Source organism: Tupaia chinensis, unplaced genomic scaffold (assembly GCF_000334495.1).
Source record: "Tupaia chinensis unplaced genomic scaffold, TupChi_1.0 Scaffold000164_1, whole genome shotgun sequence".
Lineage (NCBI taxonomy): Eukaryota > Metazoa > Chordata > Mammalia > Scandentia > Tupaiidae > Tupaia > Tupaia belangeri.
In genome coordinates, this window is record NW_006159638.1 from 2,912,530 (window position 1) to 2,938,351 (window position 25,822).

Below are 25,822 nucleotides of genomic sequence, written 5' to 3' on the forward strand. Positions count from 1 at the left end.
TTTTCTCGGCACTCGGATACCTAATGGGTTGGAAACCAATTCTTCCTTGACAGCACCTCTACATGCTTATAACATTTTGTCCATGCCAAACTTGGGAAGTAGGGAACAACAGTACTCCTTACTTTCTCCCCAAGGAATAGGAGGTCCATTTCATTTCTGTTCTTATTCATTTTGTGTTCAGGTTCCTCTTTTTTCACTAAGCTAAGTACCCTACAGGCTGGGAATTTATCTTAGACAACTCAGTCTAATGGCTGCTAAGAGCAGGGTCAGTAAGCGGCCTTGGAAAATGTCCCTGTGTGGTACCTCTGCACTGAAGATGTACTTGTGCTTCTGTTCCTCATCAATGGGGATCTGTAGACTTTCTGTGTAATCTAGATTCATTCTCCCCTGAAGTTCTTAGCAGCTGCTCCACGTGACCACATTTTATCTGCTATTACTTTTCAGTTCCTTTTCATAGGAAAGAATATTCCCATTATGTAAAAGAAATAGGATTAGGATTTTAGAAAGCTATAAAATAATGCAACAATCAATCTTCAATACCCAGTTGTCAGATATGTTTCACTAAATTGCAAATATCAGATTACTTTCTAATTATTTTAATGTCACACCGGGAATTATGTAACAATCATGTAGTAAAGAAGGAACAAGGCTTACTTTTTCTATTGTTGGGCTTCAGGTACCTACACAAATTATGGTGGAGGTTTCAGGAACACTGTTAGTACTGTCTTATTTCCAATCAGAGCTGAGAGATCAAAAAAGACAAACTCTCTGTGGAGCCACTCATATTTATTAGCTCATGTTTAAAATTAATGATTTTCTCAGTCATTCAACAGTGAATAATAAATCTGAGCTCATTTATTTAACATTTTAAAATAATTCTAGATTATTTCTCTGTGATACAGGAAGCCAGTTATGCAGAAATCCAGTAACTGTTCTGGGGTTTCATCCTGACTATGTAACCTTGGGCAGGTTACTTAATTGTACTTAGGTTCTTTTGTCCTCAGGAAAATGCTTATAAAAACAGAACTTACCTTGGCTAGTTATTATGAGATCATTACTTTGTTTATTATTCAACAAATATGTATTGGGGATCTCCTAACTAATAGAATGAAATCTTCTCTGTTGAACTAATATTTTGTAAGGGGAACTAGAAATTAATCAGATAATTACATAAATAAACATAATTACAGTCCAATCATGGTAGCCCATACTGGTAGAGGCTGATACTCAGCAGGCTGAGGCTACATAGGAGTCCCAGGTTTGATTCAAATTTTATTTTGATCCAGAAATTTGATAAATTACTTTGGCATTAAGTGTATATCGGTGTATGGGTGGAGGGCTCTGATGATATGGCTGCTTTGTGTAGAATAGCACAGGCAAGTGTGCCTGAAACAGATTTATCGGGCACATACATTGGGTACATATTGTCATTCATTCGCAGCACCTCCATCATAACAGGCACCAAGCGTACAGAAATGAATGAAACACAGCCTCCATGCTCAAGGGTTTTAATCCTTGTTTAGTGAGGGGAAGTGAGTGAAAACACTAGTCAGATCTGTGTATGTGAAGTCAATACATTCTATTAGCATGGAAAATGTCCTGGTTGTCTTCACCTGGGAGGCTCAGTGAAGACAGCACAGAAGAGGTGATGTGTGAGCACAATTTTAAAGGAAGCCTAGAAAGGGCATTCCAGAAGTCCATGTGCAAAGGAGCCACACCTGTACCTCCAGAACCTAGAAGAGTGTCTGTCACATGGTACCTAAATAGTAAATACATGCTTAATTCACAAATAGCACAGTAAGGAGTTCTGCATGTGATTCTGAAAGGACTAACTGTACCACAGCAACAGATGGACAACCTATAGACAGCAGGCCAGAAATATAAATGGGTAAAACATTTTTTTTAAATATGAGATAAAGAATATAAGATTTTATTCTCTAGTCTAAAAGGTGGAAAACAAAGTATTTTAGACAAGGGGAGTAACATAATCAGCTTTTCATCCTTGAAAACTCACTAAGGCAACAGTTTAGGAGGTGATGAGTGGGGTGGTAGAGAGACTGAAGGCAGAGAGACTAGGCAAGAAGCAATTATTGGGTTGTCAGGAAAATTGTGACACATTTTTGCAAAGAAAACATGGAAAAATACAGTATGATTTTCCCAAAAACCTAATATATTATACTTGTCCAGGACAGAAACAATGATGTTATAAATGAAGGAAGATGGAGAGAATGAATTTGAGAAACATTTTGAAGCAAAATCTAATAATATGTGGGATTAAGAGAAAATAAAGAGACACAGATGATGAGGAGCTATTTCTGGAACATTGATTGCTGAGATCATTAATTGAGATAGGGATAGAGACTTAAGAAAAGGGTTGAGGGATCAACAAATGGCATAATGGTTATGTCACTGGATTCCCATATAGTCAACCACAGTTCAAGTCTCAGACCTGTTGGCTTAAAACTCATACTGGACACATCTGTATATATGCCCAAGATCCCGAGAGGAGACTAGAGGAGAAGGGATTGCAACATGGCCATCCCTCCTGCAAGGTGATTTATCACTTTCGGTCTTCCTGTCTCTGTCTCTATGGCAAGTGCATGCACCCTATACCAAAAAATCTCTTAAAAAAAAAAAAAAAGAAAGAAGAAAGAAAGAAAAGAAAGAAAGAGAAAAAAAGCATTGAGAAAACACACAAAGATAAGTTTGAAGCATGTTGTAGATGAGGTGCATGGTGTACAAATGAGTAAAAATGTCAGATAGGGAGCTCTGAGCCTCTTGTATGGATTTGTAGTTCATAAACTTGCTTAGCAGAAGTGGATAGTAGGGAAGAGAAGCATCAAAAGCCCTTTAAACTCTTTACTCTTGCTCTATCACTTTCCATCTTTCATCTTGGACACCCTGGTCTGGGCCGAAGGAAGTTACTGACTTGCAAGGGTGGGCATGAAATAATCTTATAGAGAAGCCAAAGAACATGGCATAACACAGATTTAGTTTTAAGTGGGCAGTTCTTTTCTACATATGAAGAATACAAAATGTTTGTTTGGTCCTTTTTAAAAATGTGTATACACTTGCATTTGCTACGAATTAAAACTGTCAACATGATTTCTTCTAAATAACTCCTTGGGAAAGCACTTAAGGCCTTCATTTATTATCCAAATGTAACTTGACGACAGGAACAGAAGAATTATTTGGGAAAGAAAATAATCAATGAATCATTTATCAGTTTTTGTGCCCTTTGTATAACAAATTGTAATTAGTATGATGTCTTTGTTGGCAAGTGCTTATCAGACAAAATGCAATATAGAAGCAAAAGAAGATTCTGTAAAGAACTGTGTTGTTTTGCAAACCTAATTGTGATGTTATCACTGGAGTTTTATGTGGTTGCATTGTTAATGTTTAATCTGGTATCCTTAATAGCAACAAGATTATTAGTACCTACCTAGAGTTCTCAGTACCCATATTAAATAACAAAATCTTGCCATGACAAACATTTGGAAATAAGCTTTTTGCAAAGATTCTGAAGGCTCCAAGAGCCTTCAACAGAAAAGAATTTTGAGAAATTGAACTTAGCATTATAAAAGGGGGGAGGGAATTTTTATTGAACAGCTTTCTAAGTAGCTTTTATATTTTCTTCCTTTGGTAAAGAATGTATCAAACCTTGTCTAGGGTTTAGTTTCACCTCCCAGACACTATCTGAGACCATTTGTGCTTTACTATCTTGCTATTGCTCCCCAAAATTTTGTCTACATTCCAATAATTTATTATTGAATGTCTCTACAGCAAGCACATGCACCCTATAGCAAAAATCTCTCTTTAAAAAAAAGAAATAAAAGGGTTGTGATACCAATTGTGATACCTATTGAAAAATTAAAGATGAATTGAACTCAGTCTCTACCCTCAAAGCACTCGCACTGGAGTCTAGTGGAAACTCAGGTGTACAAATAATGGTTTCAGTAGAATGTAACAAACATATTGATGCAGCATAACAGGGAAGGCAAAGGAGCAAGACTTACTCATTGGGAGTATGCCATTTACTCTCTCTGTAAATTATTCAGATTGGTAATCTGAATAATCCGCAGAGATTGACACAGAGCCCATCTCAAGTAGCATTAAAAAAAAAAAAAAATCCAGATACAAGCAGAACCTTATGTTGCCCTTTTCCCCATTATTTCATCCATGAGGAATTTCTGGGTCATCTTTGAACATGGTTCTACACATGGGTTGGAGGATAACTTTCAATTCCTAATAAAATTCGGTCATACAACCATGTGATTTTAGTTGTGGCTCTTGGAAGTAAATGTGTTTTTCTGAAAAATGTAAAGAATGAAAAAGTGCTAACATAAAAATGAAGCTATTGGGGTCAGCAGACGATGTAGCAGTTACATCGCTGGACTCCCACATGGCCAACTGTGGTTCAATTCTTAGACCTGGTGGCTTCAAAATCATATCAGGCTCATGTGCATGCATGCCCAAGATCCTGGGAAGAAAATGGAGGAAAAGGGGTTGTGGTTTGTCCAGCCCCCTTTGGGGGTAATTTTTTACTTTCCCTCTTACTATCTCTGTCTCTCTCTGTCTGGAAAGCACACATGCCTCGAGGCAAAAAACTCAAAAATAAATAAGTAAATAAAATGAAACTGTTACAAAGTAAAGTTATTTCAACACATCCAAACATTTTTTTTAATTAGAGGGCTAGCAGTCACATCATTCCATATTACAAATATGATATCCCATAATCCCCCTCTGCACTATTATTCATGGATAAACAGAGAAGAACACACCCTATCTACCCAATTCTTTAAAGGTTATATTCTCCTCTTAGAAACATGTTCATCTCTTATCTCAATACCTTTCTTGACTTTCAGTACCTTCAAAATTATTAAAAGTACCAAAGATCTCTAATACTCTCTTATTTCTTTTGACTTTTTAGAGGACCTGTGTTACCAAAGTAAACTCTGTAATAATTATTATTATTAATTTTTTGAGAGGTTTTTGCTATAGGGCGCGTGCACTCGCCAGACAGACAGAGAGAGACAGAGAGACAGAAAGCGAGAAATTACCCCCTGAGGGGATGGCCACGTCACAATCCCTTCTCCTCCATTCTCCTCTCAGGATCTTGGGCACGCACACACATGCGCCCGGCATGAGTTTTAAGCCACCAGGTCTAGGACGCGAACCGCGGTCGATTACAGGGGAGTCCAGCAACATAGCCATTACACTAACTGCTGGTCCCTATAATAATTATTTTTTAAAAATTAGTTATTTAATTTTATTTAATCATTTGCTTATTTTAACTTGATCAGAGAGAGAGAGACACAGAAAGAAAAAGAGAGGAAAAGTGAGAAAGCAAACCACCAGATCCAGGACTTAAAGTACAGCTCAGCCATGTGTGAGTGTCCAGCACTTTAACCACCATGCCACCTTCTGGTCCCCTGTAAAAAGTTATTTTTAACTATGTTCTTATATTGTCTCCTCATAAAGGAAATCATCAATAACAACAGATAAATGGATAAATAGATAAATGCATTGACACAGACAGAGGGAGAGATAGTCAAGATTCCTCTTTGAGCTCTTTACCTCTTTCCTTTGATCACCTTAAATAAACTATGATACCACCTAGTAAGTATGAACAAGTTCCATACTACTACTGACCTTTGGGTTGACTTATGTGATCATTCAATAAATATGTCTGGATAGATGAGAGAAAATAATGCACCTTTTCCCATTCGCCTAGAACCTCTCCAAGGAGGTAATGATACGGGCTTTCAATATCCGTCAGGTTATGTTCCTGTCACAGACTCACAGATCTCCCACAGGTTACTGAGAGAACTCCAAGACAGGAAATGCGGCCTGCCAGAAGGGCAGCATCAAGCTGTCCTCTTTGGGGGACAGCTTGAAAAATCCACTCAGCCCTCCAGGAGCTATTGTCTTGCTATCCAGGCAGCAGTTTAAGTGTGAGGAAATGAGCCTCGTGTCAGGGAGCTGTGGAAACTGCCTTGGATAAAAGCTTCATGCCTCATAGGAGCCAGTATCACTTGTAACAACTCCATAGGAATTATTTCCAAGTTCCCCACAAGGATTATGCCTATTAGAAGGAATCCCCACACTCAAGGAAGCCTACAGCTATGGCTTCCTATGTTTATCCTTCTCCCAGCTCAGATGCAATTCATCAGCCAGGTGTCATTTGTTTTACCATAAGCAATGTTGGCCTAGTAACACAGTTGATATATTCCCTTATTAGGCTATAGGGAGAAAGAGCAAGAATGCTATCTGAAGGTCCCGTTCTCAGGTACAAGGGGAAAGGTGCATCAAATGATCTATTTCATCTTTAAAAACAAAAATGAAAGACTTTTTAATAAGAAGCTTTTTAAAATGCTAAATAGCTTTAGATGTATAATGTATAGCAAAGATTGCAGTGCAGAAAGTGTTCTCCCATACTCCATACCCAGGTTCCTCTATTATTAGCATCGTACATTAATATTTTTCATTTCTCACAATTAATAGACCAATATGTATGTATTACATTATTATGAACTAAAGTCCATATTTTTTTCAAATTACCTCAGTTTTTTTTTTCAAAAGGGAAAGACTTTTAACTAATGATAAATTCTATGCTTACTCCATTATACACTTAAAGTGTTCAGAAACCACTCGTGATAATTTAATAGGGAAAGGAATCGTTTTAAGCACTTAGAACCCCAGAGTCTTCTCAATGCCCAGTCATTAACTACCAATAAACATTATTTACAGCCCAGTTTCAGTGATGCTAGCCATGGGTCACTGCTATATGGTGCCAGAGCCATATCAGAGACCCTTGTTCAGATCCTGGTTTGACCTAAACATGCCAGGGATGTTTCTATGCCTATAATCCTGGCTGGCCAGAAGGCAGGGGAAGAGGGCATGGTGTAGCAAGTCCCTGTTGAGGGCTCCTGTTTCTTTCTCTCTCTCTAGATATGTCTCTGTCTCTTAACACACACGTCAAAGACATACACACTAGGCCAGTTTGGATTTAATTTTTCCACTGGCTGTAGTTAGGTATATAAAAATGAAGTTGTGGATTTTAAAACTTGTGTGTGTATAAAAGGATGTACATAGTTCTCCATTTCACACCCTCCCACCAAAATAATGGTCCCCTTGACTTAGGGCAAAGAAAGTCCCATAGTTGGTTACTACTGGGAAGTTTTTCTCAGTCCTGAAAATATAATTAAATCACCTAAACAGGACATTTTAAAAGTCCCAGTGATTGAGTCTTACTTGAGGGATTCTGATTTAATTGATCCTTGTAGTTCCCTTATTCCCAGTTTTTAAGAGCTCCCGGGTGACTCTCATGCATACCCAAGGCCAATAACCACTGCTTTGGAAAATGCATTTTATCTTTTTAATTCTGGTAAACATATGAAGTGAGGGCCTTGTTTATTAGCATGAAGCAGGAAGACTCCTGGAAAACTCTTCAAGGACCTCCTGCTTTAGCTTTTGTTTCCCTTTGTCACCCAAGCAGAAATAATTACTTCCTCCGTAAAACTTGTGCATGCTTCTTGTGTTCTACTTATCATGTGGAATTATAATTATTTTTTCAGTGTCTGTCTCCCCAGTTAAACAGCGGGATTTTTGAGATAGAGACCATGCCTCATTTGTGTGAAATTGCCTCAGCTTTTAACACAATTCTAGCACATAGTAGTTTCTTAGTAGTGTCCTACGAAAGAAGGATGGAAATCTGGAAATAAATAAATTAATAAAGGATACTTTGGCATTAATTGAAAAAAAATCTTCTTGGACAAACATTCACTTTTAATTCCAAGAAATTTAATATAGACAAATGTGTACTATCTTCCACTGTTATTGATATTTATTTTAAAATATGGCAACATCACACTTTTGATTCAAATAAGCCCAGCATCTCATTTCAGAAAATAAAGCAGTATATATTGAGACAGGGGTTGCTAGCAAGTGACTAGCTTCATTAAGCTTGGACTTCTCTTCATATTCCCTGTGTCACAAACATTTCTTATGACTATTGCTACCAGTGGAACATATACTTGGCCAACTGGGGTGCGCGGGGTTTCCGCTCACAAGGAGATGAATGGAATGCTATTCATTAGTCTCTTTAGACCTGAATTCAATTTTAAATGACATATTTTTTTAGTTGTAAAGGTTTTTTTCTTTCCTTTTTACTAACTCCTGCTTTGTGTTAAAAAAGATTTGTTAGCCTAAAAGATTTCTGCAAACATTAATAAAAAGTAAGAAAAGCCATGTTTAGTCCAAATCTGAAAACATAAAGCAAAGGGGGTGCTGGGTAGCCCTCTACTGATTAGTTTCCCTGTTTGATCAATGTAGGGCCTACTGAAGACACCTCAATCCAGAACTTTCGATGAGTAATGAGAAGCTCTAGCAAAGTAGCAGAGAGTCTAGGTATACCAAGTTGATTTACTCATTTTTATTTAATGAATTTGTGTATTGCTTGTTTACCATGTGCTGGGTCTTGATGATGATCCAACTTCCTAGGAAGTTGTGGCCACCTAATAACTACAGGTTCTCCCACACACAGCTCAGACATACATATAATGCTATGGTCTAAAGATTTCTACCCCCCCAAATTCCTAAGTTGCTATTCTAACCCCCAAGGTGATGATACTAGGAGGTGATGAGGTTATGAGGACAGGGAGCTCATGAATAGGATTAAGTGCCCTTTCAAAAGAGGCACAAGAGAGACCTCTCATCCCTTCTTCCACGTCTATGAAGAAGAAGCTTTGGGAACCAGCAGTTAGAGTAATGGCTATGTCGCTGGACTCCCACGTAGTCGACCGCAGTTCGCATCCTGGACCCGGTGGCTTAGAACTCACGCCGAGCGCATGTGCGTGCGTGCCCAGGATACCGAGAGGAGAATGAAGGAGAAGGGATTGCGGCGTGACCATCCCCTCTGGAGGGTAATTTCTCGCTTTCTGTCTCTATGTATCTCTCTGTCTGTCTAGCAAGCGCACGCGCCCTATAGCAAAAACCTCGCCAAAAAAAAAAAAAAAAGAAGCTTTCACCAGACACCAAACCTGCCAAAGCCTTGATCTAGGACATGCCAGCCTTCAGAACTGCCAGAAATAAATGTTTGTTGTTGATAAGTCACCCAGCCTGGTATTTTGGTATAAGCTGAAAAAAAAAAAAAAAGACCACACACAGATGCCCACACTCACACTGACTCCCTACTTGATTTCACTGTTGCCCTATGGAGCCCACTGATGGCTTCCTGTCTGGACCATCTGGTTTCTCTCTCAGAGGAGAGAGGCACCCAGACCAAGATCTTTGCTTTTATGTGGCACTTCTGCCAAACTTCAAAATCTGAGGTTTGTTATTAACCCACTTCCACTTCTCTCTATACTTCTCTCTTTGCAAAGAACAGCAGAACTCTGAAGGCGGTCCTGAGGTCCCCCAACCCTCAACTATACACACATGTTATTTTGCTTATTATAATAAATAAATTTAAAGATAAATAAATAAACTACAAAAAAGAAAGCTATGCTGTTCTCCTGTGCCAAGGATAGCTCCGCAGGTTCGTAGGCTGTTCAGCTCTGCACCATGTGAAGTAGCCTAGGCATGGAGTGCCAATACTAGAACTAGCAGCATCACCTCTCAGTGCCGTAGGCATTGTTTATGGTGAGGATATGTGCAAGACTATTCACCTTTATCCTCAGAGTTTCAATGAGCAAAAGGTCCATTTTTTGGAAAAAAAAAAAAAAAAGGTGACTCTCAACATACTAGTAAGGAGAAAGTACCCTGTTTTAAACTTTGAAGAACCAAGTTAGAATGCCATTTTTGAAGAAATTAAAAAATCTTACACTTACCTAACAGACTTTGAATTGCTTTTAGAAGTCTAAACTATTAGCAAGTAGAAGACTTCTGTATTTTTATTGTCATGTTAGTGATGAAGAAACTGAGGCTCAGATTCATATTGGTAAGTGTCAGAGCCAAGATTGGACAAATGCCTCCTCTCCACCGAGCCCAACTAGTCATTCAGGCTCAGTTTACATGCACATAACATTCTTAGTCCCTTTGTACTGCAATAATAAGATAGCACAAATAGGGAAGCTTACAAATAAGAGAAATTTATTTCTCATAGTTCTAGGGGCTTGGAAGTCCAAGATCAAATTGCCTGCAGATTCTTGAGAGTCTACTTCCTGATTCACAGACAATCTTGGTCTTTACATGGCAGAAGGGGCAAGAGAGCTCTGTGGGATCTCTTTTTGTTTTAAATTTATTGATGTATTTCTTTCAAGAGTGACGAGACAGAGAGAGAGAACCCCCAACAGAATCCTAATGTTACCCTTTAGCCCTCATGGGCAAGATAGTGTGTGGTCAGTGTATTCAGAGAGGTCTCATTACTTGAACTGAGGACCTTCTCATTTGGTATAGCCTCACAGAGTATTGAGTTTTACTGCCGCACTACCATTTAGCCCCACTGAGATATCTTTTTATAAAAATACTAATCCTATTTTTGAGGGCTTTGCTTTAGTAATTTGATCACTTCCCAAAGACTCTATCTCCAAATACCATTACATTGGGGATTAGGTTTCAACATATCGATTCGAGAGGGGGGGGGTCGATACAAACATTTGGTTTATAATTGAAATCAAGTGCATTCTCAACTAAATGGCATTTTTTTTGTAAGTGGGTGCCAGCCTGCCTCTCAGAGAACAGGGTTCACTTGCCTTCATGAAATTCTGTCCACCGGGTGCATCCCATCCATGGTTTACAGAACGTGGAGCTGCCCCAAAGTACCAAAGGAAGGACTGGAATCCCGCTGGCAAGTAGAAATGCTTGGAAAAGTGTTGCTTACAGATTCAGAATTTAAACTGATGATGAGACTTTAGGAGAGATATACTAATTCTAGTTCTATTTCAGTCGACCTGGGTCTAAAAACCTTTTTGTATCTATCCTATTGCATTCAATGATGAGGAAATGTAAAATACTTTTCAAACCTCCACTAATCCTTCTAGTGATCTTTTCTACACTCAGGATTCAGGGTTGCTGTATCGGCAAGCACAGATCCACGCTGCACATTCCTGTCATAAATGCTGTGTAAATTAAAAAAACAATGGTTAGCCTCTATTAGACTGAAAGAAAAGTCTTTTCATTAAATGTTTAAGTGAGGGCATTTCTTCAATAATAGCAATGTCTGTACTTTTTCCTATACCTATATAATAAGTAAATTACTGACTAAAGTATATAGTACACACACACACGTGCGCACACACACATAAAATTCTCATTGTGTTCTGTGCTTTTTAAAAGAATTATTTTATTTAACTTTATTTATCCATTTATTTATTTATCTTAATTTGACCAGAGAGGGATAGAGTTAGAGAAAGAGAAAGTGAAAAAGCAAGTGACAAGGTCCGGGACTCGAATGGCAGTTGGCCATGTGGGAGTTCAGCACCTTTAACCGCCAGGCCACCAGCTGGCCCCACATTCTGTGTTTTGCATGAGGAAAAAAGACAGTTTGATTAAACTTCAGAAAATTGAAATACTTATTTTTCAAAAGTAATCTACCTTTATTAGTATTATTTGCTTGGGTTTTTACCTTGGTTATAGATTCACTTCATTGCTTTTTTTTTAACAGATATTTTTGTAATTGTTGATTTCATAAATATGATAGAAATATCATTAATACTTCTCATTTATCTTTCATTAGCTATTCACATTAAAATAAGTTATCTTTTGTAATTCTTTTACATATACAAAGAATGGAAATGTTTATGTAAGATTTTTTTCAGTTTTAGAGTATGAGTTTATTGTAAGGAAATTATTATACAATTAACAGTTTATTCTACATGTGTACACATGTAAAAAGTCAAGTAAGCTCAATACAATTATGCTAAAATAGACTGATTGCTTTATTATTCTCTCCCTTTCACTTTTTAGTCCTTGTGTGTGTGTGTGTGTGTGTGTGTGTTGAGAGGAATGTTGATTAGATAATATGGACAATAATTTTCATTCGCATAATATTTTGTTCTTTTGGATGATACACAACAATAAGATCGTGATCATTAACACACAATTTTCAGAACTTTTTCATTTTAACAATTTATGTGTTTAGTGAGATAAATAGAAAGGGAGAGAAAGACACACAGCCTCAGCAGAATTCATGCTGAGACCCCACCCCACGTTCTCCGCCTTTTCAGCTGGCCAAGATCATCATCATGCATGCTCGCCTGGTGTATACTGGTTGACCGAGGAAGTTAGCCCCAATCTTCCATATGGCTTCCTGCATTGCAAAGCATTGCACTACTTCTGTACCACTATAGCTGGATGGACCAGAATATGCAATGTTATAGCCTGTAGGCTATACATATTCTCAGCAGCTAGAAAACTGATCCAGTGGGAGGAGAGAAATAGGTTGGCATTAAAATATCTTTTAGAACAAAGGTTATTTTTAATATAAATGTTATGGACTGAATTTTCACATGCCCCTAGAATTTTTATGATGAAACCCTATCCCCTAGTATTGTGATATTTGGAGGTGATGAATTTGGGAGGTAATTAGGATTAAATGAAATATGAAAGTGGAGCCTCATGATTGGGGTACATGGGCTTTAGAGTCGTTTGAGACTTGACTTTCCCTCTCTGCATTTGGCCATGTGAGGATACAATGAGAGGTCAACAGTCAGCACAGAAAAGAGTGTCCTTAACCAGACTTCAGCCATGCTGGTGCCCTGATCAGACTTCCAGGTACCAGAACTATAAGAAATAAATCACTGTTATTTATAAGACACTCATTCTATAGTATTTTGTTATAGCAGCCTGAGCGGACTAAGACAGGCTGGTCTGGAAATGGGATTGCCTTCACCTTCCTTAAATGAAGAGTCATATTTCAACTCCACCCCCATTATTCAGTCCAACCTTCTCTGAGTACATACACTCTGCTGGAAGTTAGGGACACAAGAACTGATAAGACAAGGTCCCTGTTCATTTTTCTCTGCCCCTTCTCTTGCAATAAAAGCCTTGAATCTGAGTGCATGCCAGCCTCTACCTCATCCAGTGTTTAAATCTGTTTTAACCCTGTGGCTATTTCACTGTGCTGAGAGTGCATTGTGCTGCATCTTGAAGATGTTTGTCTGGTACATTTTAAAACATGTCAAGGTTATAAAATAAATGCATCAAAGCAATATTTTTTTTGCCAGCTTTCAACTTATGAATATGGATTGACTTTGATAATTAGATTAGAACACTGCTTCAGAAAGCATTTATCTAATATATTTTCCAGATGCTATTTTACTGAAAATCTTCTTAGAAATGGTCATTTATAAAATGGACAAGATGTATTAAGGCCAAGATGCCACCTAAAAAGTCTTCTCTTTCTGGAAAATAGCATATTAAGTTTAACTAATTTCAGTTCCTTCTGCTTTTTATTTTTTACTAGTCTTTGAACTGTAGCTGGATAAATAGTAAGAATTAAATGAAATGAGTAACGTGATTTGAGGGAAGTGTATAGTTATTTCAAGATGAATAAAGGAACTGGGACATTGAGTCTTGGCTTAAAAAGAGGTAATTATAGGGTAAAAGTATTTAAATCATTAGCAAACACATTGAATCAAGAAGCAATAGAAATTTATTTCTCAAAGTTGAACAAGAAGATTAAAGAAAAAGAAATTAAATTAAAGAATAAAGAAAGAAAATGTATATGTATAAAACTTCTATCATGTGCTAGCATGAAGCTCAATTTCAAATGCTATGTTGCATTTAACCCTCACAGCAACCTAATGGGGTAAAGGATAATTATCTCTATTGACGAGGCCACTGTGACTACGAGATTTCTTGTCTTTCATCACAAGATTGGAACAACCAATAGGTGGCCAAGCCACAATCAAACCTAGGCCTCCTAAGGAATACCATTTGGAGTCCACAGTCTATAGTATAAAAAAAGAGAAAAAGGTAATTTATTTTAAAATGAGAAAGGACTTGGAAAGGAGCTGGAGATTAACTGAGGCGGTACTGAAAATGGCCAGTGAGGGAGAGATGGGAGCACCATCATATGCTGAGGAGAAAGAGAAGAAAGGAAAGATTTCGAGGCAGGGAATTCTAGCTAGAACTAAGTGAAGCACAATCCAACACTGGCTTTTTCTACACAAACAAAGGAAAACATGCATGACTAACAGATGCAGAAAAGTTCAGGGAAGGTAGGAAACAGCGAGGAAGACATTGCAGAGACTTTAAATAGTCTCTAATTGCATAGTAAGAGATGAGATCATCATGTGAAAGAGGGAGGATGTTAATGGAGCTTCAAGAAAAAGAAAGTCTTATGCTATTTGTCTTTTATAGCCTGACCTATTTCACTTAGCATATATCTTCTAGATTTGTCCACTTGTATCACACAGGGATATCATTCTTTATGGCTGTGTAGTGTTCCATTGCGAGAGCATAATGGCAGATACCAGAGAGTGCACACACAGAGGTGCTGGGGAGGGGTATAAGAAGTATTTGGAAAAAGTGATTAACAGACACAAGAGTGCATGTAAACAAGAGATTTGGTTATGAAATCATCAACTATAACAGAATGAAATAAGACATTGTGAATCTAATATATACCTCTGGAAAAAAGGAAACTAGTAGAATGACTAGCAGATGCACACAACATAATGCAATGTTCAGTGTTGAAGATGATAAATGTGTTTTATCTTTGATTTTATTTTTACACACTGTATGCATGCATTGAAAAAAATTTACTATATCCCACAAAGATGTACAATGATTATATGTAAATCAAAAATTAAAAAAAATAGGGGCCAGAAGGTGGCATAGTGGTTAAGGCACTGAGCTCTAATGTGGTCCACCACGGTTGAAACTCATTATGGGAATGTGTGTGTGCATGCCCAAAATCCCGAGAGGAGACTAGAGGAGAAGGGATTGCTGTGTGTCCATCTCCTTGGGGGATGATTTCCTACTCTCTGTCTCTCCATCCAGCACATGCACCCAAAGGTAAAAACCTCTGAAAAATATTAAAATTAGCAACATTTTATTTTAATTTACAAATAAAGAAAGAAAAAGAAGGATTTGAGAAACAATGAAAAAGTCCTGACTAAATATAGCTTGGTTAAGAATTTCTTGTTGCACAAAGAAACAAGGTTTTTTAATGTATTTTTTATTTCAATTTCTTTTATACATTCATCACATATGTTATTTAGCTTGCAAAGTGAATATTCCAAAATGTATACATTTCTCACCAGTCCAGTTGAGAATACAATACCATACACATTATCCTCAACAGATAATAACCCATTTCTTTGTCCTATAAATGACTTGCCTCTCTATTTTTCTCTTTAATGTCCTTCCTCAGACTCTCTACTCTTTTACCCATCCTCTTCCCATGCTGTATATGGTATTTATAGTCATTTCCTATGTTTCTATATCCTCTAGTCATTCAGTTTGTCTATAGAGTGTGGACATTGGGTATATATTAAGTGGAGACATACAATGTTTCTTCTCCATAACCTGACTTGCTTCACTCAGCAGTAAATCTTCCATATTCATCCTCTTTTTGTCAAAAGCCAGTGTCTTGTTGTTTTTTTGTGGTTGAGTAGAAGTCTACAGAGTGTATGTGCCACACTTTGTCAATCCATTCATCTGGTTCCATGTCTTGGCAATTGTGAATAATGCTGCAATAAACATCAAAGTGCATGCACTTTTTTGACTAAGGATTCTTTTGTCCTTTGGGTAGATACCAAGGAGTAGGACTGCTGAATCATATGGTAGATGTGACAGTATGAATGCCGGTTCATCTGAGTTACAAAAGAATGCTCCCATGGGGAGGCAGAACTGGAGATGAGTTGTGGGGTGGAGGGAGAAAAATAATAGGTTCATGCACAAATGTGTGTGTGTGTGTCTGTGTGCGTGTGTGCACATGTGTGTGCTTACAGATGGTGATCATGAGTGAATGTGGATGCGCAAGAAAAGTGTTCTACTGAATAAATCTAAGGTGAGACAGGAAGGGGAACAGAAGGAGGAAGGACACAAAAGTAAGTTAAAGACCTCTCAGACCCTTTTGTTTGTGGTTAGTAAAATTTTCCTCAGTTATAGTAATAGATTTGTGATTTTGAATCATATAGTAAGTAAAGAAATGTATTTTTAAAATAAAACTCTTAAATTTCATATCAGATGAGGGATAGATTTCTTAACATCAGCCCCTAAAGAACAAACTGCGAAGGGAAAAAAAATTGATTACTTATATTCATTTGTTTTTTAATCAATTTTATTAATAAATAGATATATTGTTTTTTTTAATTTAATAAATTTAATTGATCAATTTTAAGTTAAAATTTAAGGTTTTCAAGAAGTCAAAAGACAAACTACAGTAGAAAAAGATACTTATAATATATTCAAATAGGAGTAGCATAAAGCACTACTAAAACAGCATTAAGGGAAAGACAAACAATCCATTGGAAAAAATAAGCAATAGCCTGGGTAAGTATTTCACAGAAGAAGAAACATATGAATAGTTAATAAACATGTGAAAAGACCCTCAACCTCGTTAGTAATAAGGGCAATACAGATTCAAACCAAAATTAAATATCATTTTATATGCACCAGAATGGCAAGATTTTTGAAGTCTGAAAATACAGGTATTACTGAAGATAAAAAGTAGCAAGAACTTTTATGTGATGTTGATATGAGTATAAATGGGTCCCAATTTCTTAGAAAACAATTTAGAATTACTCTAAGTTGAACATTTGCTTACCTTATTTCCCTAGAGAAACACTAGCACAGGTGTGTTAATGTTCACATTAGTAATGCTTGTAAGAGGAAAAAGAAAACTATAAATATCTCAAATATCCATTGACAGAAGAATGGGTAAATAAGTTGTTATGTATTTATAAAGAGATTTTACTAAGGTAGTGAAACAATGAACGACAGCGATAAGCATTAACTGGTATAAATCTCACAAACAAAATAGTAAAGGAAAAGGAATACATACCGAACGATGTCACGCAGGTAAAGGTGACAAACAGAAAACCAAATAACATTTTGCTCATGGATACATACATGTATAGTAAAACTGTAGTGAAAGAAAATTGAGTAATAAATCCAATAGCTAAAATAACAATTACTCCTGCCAGGGATACAGGGAATTGGAGTGTGGGTATCTGAGTTAGTAATGGTCTACTCCTTAAGCTCAGTGGTTTACTATTCTTCAGACCTATGAACACATTGCCAATAGTCCTTATGTGAAATATTTCATAGAAGTGTTGGTCTATAAACATATTTGATTTAAATATGTAAATCTTTATGATATCACTCTGAACTACATAATGAGTTGGCCAGGCTTTACAAAGTCACAGTTCTTTGAAAGAACGTTTTAATATTTGAATAATGAAAAAAATTGAGTCCTTATATAATTTTTAATAGGTAGGAAGTACTTAGGAAGTACTTTATTATAATGAGACTGTGAATTTAACCTCATAAATAAAGAATTTGAGATGATGAAAGTAGATATTATAGTATTTTCCAGAATTTGTTCTGTGAAACATCAGATGTTAAAGGTTCTGTAATCAAATGTGTTCAGGAAGTGTTGAATGCTATATCCACTTTTTTTGAATTCATAGTAAGCATCTAGTCTAGTTGTTAAATTACATTATTTTCTATTTTAAAAATTAAAATAAAAATTCCCTATGAGAGATGGAGAGACATTATAAGTATAATCTATACAAGGTCTAAAAGAATCACTCATCAAATGACATTTTTGACATGGTCCAAAATGACTGGATCCCACATGGCCAATTACGTAGTTTGAGTCTCAGACCCAGTGACTTGAGAAATCCTGAAAGGAGGAAGAAATGGAGAAGGGATTGCAGCATGACCATCCTCCATGGAGGGGTGCTTTCTCACTTTCTCTTTCTTTTTCTCTAGTGAATGTGTGTGCCCTCTGACAAAGATTCATTTTAAAAAATGACATCTTTGACAATGTCTTTTCCATCTCTTTGGCACCTTGCTCTCTGTTCATATATATTCCTTGAAGACCTATTCTTTTTCCTTTTCTCTTCTTGATCTGTGTTTCTTCCCTATAATCTATATTCTGATTATTTAAAGATCTATCTTTTTTCTTTCTTTTTTTTTTTTTTTTTGATGTGAACAATAAACACCTTTATTACAGAAAGAAGATGGGAAGGTTTATTTGCCTTTCCGGGCTTTGATTTTCCTCAGGTAGAACTCCAGCTCCTTGCCCTCTAACACGTAGCCCGATATCGGCATGGCCACACTGGCCTGGTCTGGGTGCGATGCAGGCAAGCAGCTTGCCCTGCTGGAACTGCTCCTCCAGGAGACTGCTGGTTTTGGCATTCTTTTTCCTTTCATCGTATTTCTTCTGATTTTTTTTTTATCGCTTTTTATTTAAAAATCTCTTCCTCCTCAGGAGTCAACTTGGCCCCCTTCTTGTGGCCCAGGGGTAGTGCATATAGTGGGACTCGTACCACTGTCAGCACCATGTGCTGTCAATGAGCACAATGCAGTTCTTCACCAGGGTCTTGGTGCGCACTAGCTCACTATTGGATGCGTTGTAGACAACATCGATGATCCTTGTTTTGCGTATACAACACTCTGAGCTCCAAGAAAAGTTCCTGACGTCCAGCCTCAGGGCACGTTACCTCCCCACACACAGACTGTGTGTGTGTGGCAGGGACCAATCTTAGTGTTGGCAGCGGGGCGTCCAGCTCATACTTCTGCTTCTTATGGTAGGGCTTTCTCTTGCACCCAGTCTTGCCGCACTTGTGCCAGTTGTCCCGAGAGATACCCATCGCTTGGCATCTGCTGGAAAGAGCTGATTATTTAAAAATCTATCCATCCAAATTTGACATATTAAGACTTATATTCTCTTTAAAAATATTTATTTATTTTTACCTTTTTAACTATCTTTTTTAACTTGCTGTAAGGCACATATGCTCACCATCGAGAGACAGAGAAAGTGAAAAAGCAAGCCTCCAGGTCTGGGACTCAAACCGCAGTTGGTCGTGTGGGAGTCCAGTGCCCTAACCATCATACCATCTGCAAGGCCCTCAAAACTCATATTCTAAATTCATCTCAGAATTTGCCAAGCTGTGATCCCAGAGACATCTCAGATTTAATGTGTTCCAACCAGACACTCTTACCTCACATCCTAAAATAACTTGGCCATTTCATTAAGGTCTCACCATTCCACCTATCAATAGTTTTCAAATTAGAAATCACTATCACTTCATTTTTGCCACATCTTTGCTACATCTTTTTGGATTTATTTTTCTATTTTTTAGGAATGTTTCTTATCTCTGGCCTCTCTTCTCTCTAATAATTTGTAATGCCTTAGTCTCTATCTTGTCTTAGTTGGGCCTTATATTAGGCCATCAGGAAAATCATGGTGTATTTACTATGTTTTTCTATGCAAAAACGTGCCATGACTTTCCCAATGACCCCAAATTTTGTCATTCTATCACCAGTATTTTAAAAATGCTTTTAATAATGCGTATAGATTATCATGAAATTATATTACTTGCTATTAACATTAAATGACATAATTTGTTATTACTCCTGTTATGAGGAGCCAGCTAGCTCTTCAGGGATTAAAAGGTACAACCCAAGGGCTGGCAGGTGGCATAATGGTTAAGGCCCTGGATTCCCACATGGCTGACCACAGTTCTAGTCTCAGACCTGGTGGCTTGCTTTCTCACTTTCGCCCTCTCTCTGTGTTTCTCTCTTGTGAGCACATGTGCCTATTGCAAATGTAAATAATAATAAATAAAATTATGTCCTTTTCCCTCTGCCTTTGAACTAGCAAAAGTCTCCATTATGGACCAACTAGTGGCATGGTAGTAAAGGTGGCTGGATCCCACATGGCTTGGGCACAGTTCAAGCCTAGACCCAGCAGCGTGAAAATCATGGATTTCACCCAAAATCCTGAGGGGAGAATGGAGGAGAAGGGATGGTGGCATGGCCATTTTCCCTGAGGGGTGATTCTCAATTTTGCTCTGTGTGTGTGTCTCTCTCTCCAGTAAATGTGCTTGCCCTGTAGCAAATTAAAAGAGGAGAGAGGGAGAGAGAAGATCTCAATCATGATCAGGCCCAATGCTACCTTATTCCTAGCTTGTGTGTAGAATGGGAGAAGGTGTTGTCCCCTGTAGGCAAGAGATGACTAAAAGGCATCTAGGCAGCCAAAGGGGAAAATGTACCTTACACATTTCTGGCACCAAACATGTGGGGTATTTTTCCTGACACCAGCTGGGTGTTCTCTACTGTTCTCACACTAACCACCACAGGTTAGGAACTTAATCCCACAGACAGTCCCGCACGGTGATTGAGATGCCAATCCCAAGTCTGGGCCTCCCTTATTTCTGACACCATAGCTATAAATCAGAGATTCTTATGACTCACTTTTTCATCTAATAGTTTGCTATTATGGCTCACAGAATTTAGGAAAACAGTTTACTTACTATTACAGTTTATTTTAGAATAGGCAAGTGGAAGAAATGTGTGAAGCAAGGTATGTGGTAAGAGGCATGAAGCTTCCCGGCTCTGCTCAGCACCTGTACTCTGTCAAACCAGAAGCTCTCTGTATTCCATTTTTAGGGGGTTATGGTAGTTCTATTATGTGGACATGGTGATTGAATCCAAGCTCTCATTTTAAAATATATATATATTCTATGAGCAAGAGGGGCAGAGAGAGAGAGAAAACCCCTAAACATGGTCTTGATGCCATAATCTATCCCAGCCTGCAGCCAGCCCTGGATTGTGGGCAGTCGTGTGCCTAGTATCTTTAGGAATGTCTCTAGACTTGATCTAAGAATGTTTCTAAATGAGATGTCTTGCAGAGTGCCACGTTTAACTGATGAACTAGTGTTTGGCCCCAGATTTCAATCTCAAGTTCCTTTCCCTTACCCTGAGTCTGGGGGATAAGGCTGAAAGTTCTATATCTCTAATATATAATTAATTCTTCTGGCAACAAGCCCCAGTCCTGAAGCTGTCTAAAGACCCAGGTACAAATCTCTTTGACCTACAAAATAGCACTATATTGCAATAGAGATTCCAAGGGTCCTAGAAGCTCTTGTGTCAAGCACAACAGATGCTCCTCTCATCCTTATCATGCAGGAAGCTACAAGGGTATCAGTAACTCTGCCAGAAAGTGGGGCAAATCCTGTATCATAGCATCCTTTCCTCCAGGCTGATTCAGCTGGAATCAAGGTGAATTAAGTCTTGGCAGGCAAGATTTTAGGCCCTGCATCTCCTAGCCTCCCTCATGGCCGACACCCTTGAGAGAGGAGGACAGGCTGCACACTGATTCTGACTCAGCAGTCATGCACCTCATGTGGCCCCATGAATGCCCCAACCGAATATAACATTGCCTAATTACCCTTGGCAGCTGGCCTGCTACGAGGTGACAGTTCCCCTTAAACTACTGAGATGAACCAATCAGTCAACACAAATGAGACTTTTCATAGGCCAGTGACGGACTCCGCTTAAAATGCAATTTTTACCCAGAGCTTTAATGCCCTGCTTCATATAAAGTACAATTGCATTACAAAATAGCAAGTCCATCCCAAGCCAATGAGGTATCCTTAAGTACATGAACCTAATCCTGAACATGCTGGTATGAATGAAGATGACAGTCACACATAAAGTAATTTAGTCAAAGTGTCCAATGCATTTAGGAAATACTTAGAGTAAATAGAAGACACTAAATGGTGTTTATTCCCTCAATCAGCAAATATTTTTTGAGCCTCTATTATATGACAAGTATTACTCTAGATCTTGGGAAAACAGAGCTTAACCAAATAAACAACACTCATGGAATATTTGCAATCTAATGAAGAAGAAAGACAAGAAGTTAAAAAACAAAAAGAAACAAACAAAAAACCTCTACTATGTCAGGTGATGATCTATGCTGGAGAAAAATAGTTTGCTGAAAAGAGTAAGGCATGCCCTGGTCAGCCGTGGGTATTTGGTATTTGTGGAGGGTAGTTAGGAGAGAACTCACTAAGAAGGAGCATTTGTCAGAGGAAGACCAAAAGCCTGAGCAGGTATGTGTGCCCATTCCTTTAATGTCTTTCTGATCAATTTGCATATTAAAAAATATTAAGCCTTCAAATCTATATGTTACTAACATTTCTTCTACTTTATCAATGCATTTTTCTTTGTTTTTATTTTGTATCAATTAAATTTTCATAAAAATTGCATTCGAACCTATTAAATAGGGGGAGAATTGACATTTCTTCAGCCTTCAGTCTTTCCATTTAGTAAAATGGGAAGTCTATTCTTGAAAGTCCTACAAGATTTTATTAAAATTAGACTTTTTTATTTTATATTTTTGCTGTTATTATGAATTTAGGTCTATTTTTGCTCCATTATATTTTCTAACTATTCTAGTTGTAAGAGAAGACCTTAGCTTTAAAAGATTTTTTTTGTATTCCACTCTTTTATCCAACTGTCTAATACTAATGAATTTTAATTTCCTTCTGCTATTTCTAATCAATTATTTTGTCTAGATGTAAGATTTCTGTTTCTTCTCATCATTAACATTTTATGCCTTCATTCCATTCACTAAAATTTCCAGAAAAATGTTAAAGAAAAAATAGCAGCATACATATTACATTTTTCTGATTTTAATGACATACCTCAAGTATTCTACCACTACTTGTATGCTGGTTATTAGTTTACCAGAGGTGGTCTTTACTAGGAGTTAAGCAAATATCCCTTTATTTATAAACAAAGACATTTTTATTTGAATTGAGTATTGAATTCCATCTTTTTATTTATTTATTTATTTATTTTGGGGGGGGGGCGTCCGATGGAGTCATGGTAAGGTATTTCTTCTTGGAATGACTGACACATTGATATACACTAATATTGGACCTATCAAAACTATTTCCCTTGGGGGTCAGCAGGTGACGTGGTGACTAAGGGCACTGAACTCCTACATGGCCGACTATGGTTTGCATCCCAGACCTTGCAGCTTGCTTTCTCACATTCTCTCTCTCATTCTCTTGCTCTGTCCCTCTCTGCTCAAATTCAAATAAATAAATAAATAAAGTTAAATCAAATAATTTTTAAAAATATTTCCCAAAGAATACTTTTTCCTTAGGATGATTTATGACCAAAAAAAAAAGGGGGGGAGAGAGAGAGAGAGAGAGAGAGGAATTATTGTCTGGTCAAATAATTTGGGGAAATGCTACATAGAATATTGTTTTTTTTGTTTTGTTTTTGTTTTTGTTTTTTGGGGTTTTTTTAGCATATGAAGGATGCTGAGAAGTCCATCTGTCAAGAAATTCAGTTAGCTTTGTTAAGCCCACAGTTTCCAAACATTACCTGATCCCCTTCATAGAGTCTATTATCATCTCATTGACTTAAGGTGCAACCAAACACACTTAAGTCATGTTATATTAGTAAATTTCCTCATATCAAATCATCCTTGAGCTCCTGGAATACAAACTGCATGGCCATAGAGTATGGCTTTTTGATTTGGTTCTAAGATAAATGCTTAGGTTTTACGTGAATTTTTGAGTCTGTAATTATAAATAGGATAGTACTGCCATTTTTTGTCTCTACCCTCTTTTGGCACTTTCTCCAATTTTAGTATCAGTGTGATGCTGGATCAGTAACATGAATTGGGAAATGCTCCATATTTTTCTGGGCTCTGGAACAACTTGTACAGCATGGGAATTATTATAGGATTTTATTTTCTTAATTTGAAATATTTTCTATAAAATAGCCAAAAGAGAAATGAACCCAAACATAGTGCTAACTGGTTGTCAGCGAGCTTGTAATTAAATTCCCCTGTTAGCTTTATTTTATTTTTTTTTAACTGATGAGGCTTCAAGTGTCTCCATTTTTCCTCACTGTGAGTAAACACAGTTGCTCTTTGCTCAGAGGGTTACCGGTTCAGTCAGCCCACTCTGCTTAGAAGCAATCACTCCTGGCTCTTGTCACTCCAGTTCACCGCAGAACAGGGAAGCATCAAAGTCAGGTCAGAGAAGTAGGAAATGATAGAATCCCAAGCAGGAGAATCAGACTGCTCTATTTGCATGTTGTCCCTAGTGCTGGCAACAAAGTGAGGTGACAAGTATGAAGGCCTAGAGGGAGGGAGGCGACACAGCCAGGTGAATTGTGGGGTCTAGAATCCCAAGAAGAGGGTCGAAGAGTATCGATCCTATTTTTCAAACACTTTCTTTGAAGCAGCCATGAGAGGATGTTCGACATTTATGGTCTGAAGGGGACCGACAGGGTGTTAAGGCCACTTTTGAGACTGATCCCTCCCCATGTCACAGAAGGCTTTACCCAGAAAGATGCTGTAGTATTACAGACAAAATACTCCATAAAATACACAGAGATGTTTATATGCTTTCTTTGCTGACACAAGGCTTACTCAACATGGAAAAGCAAAATACCTTAGCTGCACAGTGCCAGACTCAGCAGGCACTTTGCCATGTGCTGCATATCTGTTGAGTAAGTGCCTTGTGTTTGTTAAATACATGCATGTGTATTGACTTCTCTGTTTTCATGCAGATGCGCTCCTAAAATCTGGGGCACCAATTAGAGAGAAGTGAACTCTTTTTTTTTAATTCAGGTAAAAGGTCTTCAAAAAGGTCATGGAAGTACACATTATGCATGGATTTCAAAAACTTTTTGCATAAAAATAAAAATACTTTAATTCCACTTTTCTATAGACTTTCTGGAGTCCACTCAAGTATGTAGAATAACTTCTTATGTGCTAAATATTAGGGTTTTTTAATCATGTTAATAGGTGTGTATCTTAGCATTGAAACTTCAACTTTTTTTCTCTCCTTAACCCATGCTTTCAAGGTATAATAATGGGTTGAGATATGTCAATATATTAAAATTTGAATATTAATATATTCGTGTTCAATATGATTACTATAGGAAATATTCAAAATGATTTTTTCTAAATAAGCTGATAAGTTATCCATTTTCCCTACTTATTTATTCATATAATGTGTAGCATAAAATTAAAAATAGTTTTCCTCTTTCTTAAGCATGAATTGCACATGATACAACTCTTTGAAAAAAGTGTTGGGTCATTTCTTTCAAGACAAAAAGAAGAAACTGGAGTATTATGTATCCTTGAGTTATTCTCATTAATATAATGAATGCCAGAAATGATAACCCTGTGTGTTAATGGATAACAATGCTGATCGAAGGGAGGGAATATACTTCACTCCCTCTTCAACCCCTCCCCTCTCTTTAAAAGAGCTCATTCTCATATAAGTGAATTACTGGGAGAAATTAATCGTCTAATTCACTCATCCAAGGATCCTTGCACCTAACAGCTCTTGGCCTATGTTAAAAGTACATATTAAATATTGCTTCTTCTTTAGGAGTACACGAAACAAAATAATAATAACTAAAAGATCATTTTGGTAGTGTTACAATATGAAATCAGTATTTGAATCACTGTAATGTTTTAACCATACCTGAGTTCTTTGAAGTTCCTTGATTATCACAAAGCTAAAAATGATTTCTTATCCTTGATTAGAAAAAAATCTGATTTTCCTGTTGTATTGCCTTCTTGAAAGAAATGATGTGAGGAAGTGCCACGATGAATTGTTGAGGCTGAATCAAACAATATTGATTTTGTGTCTGACCCAGCTTGTACTTTCTCAGTTCCAACACCAGCAGGAAATACACAGAGGCTGTTTCCACAATAAAGTTACCTGTGCCTACAGAAAATTATTGGGTAGGGAGATGGGAAAACATATTTTTCTCTATAGCAATGCTTGAGTGTTTTCGGTTTTTAAAAAAATTTACCCCTTTCTCTGCCTCTCATTTTTATGATTTTTTAAAAAAAACTTTATTTCCTTTCATAAGG

The 25,822-nt window shown here is 37.3% G+C and overlaps 1 protein-coding gene and 1 pseudogene across 2 annotated transcripts in view; one reads left to right on the top strand and one right to left on the bottom strand.

Moving 5' to 3' along the window:
- ST6GALNAC3 (ST6 N-acetylgalactosaminide alpha-2,6-sialyltransferase 3) overlaps positions 1 to 25,822 on the top strand; it is a 612,627-nt gene that overhangs the window by 566,091 nt on the left and 20,714 nt on the right. The window lies entirely within an intron of this gene.
- Positions 18,135 to 25,822, bottom strand: part of LOC102475867 (40S ribosomal protein S8-like) — a 68,602-nt pseudogene continuing 60,914 nt past the window's right edge.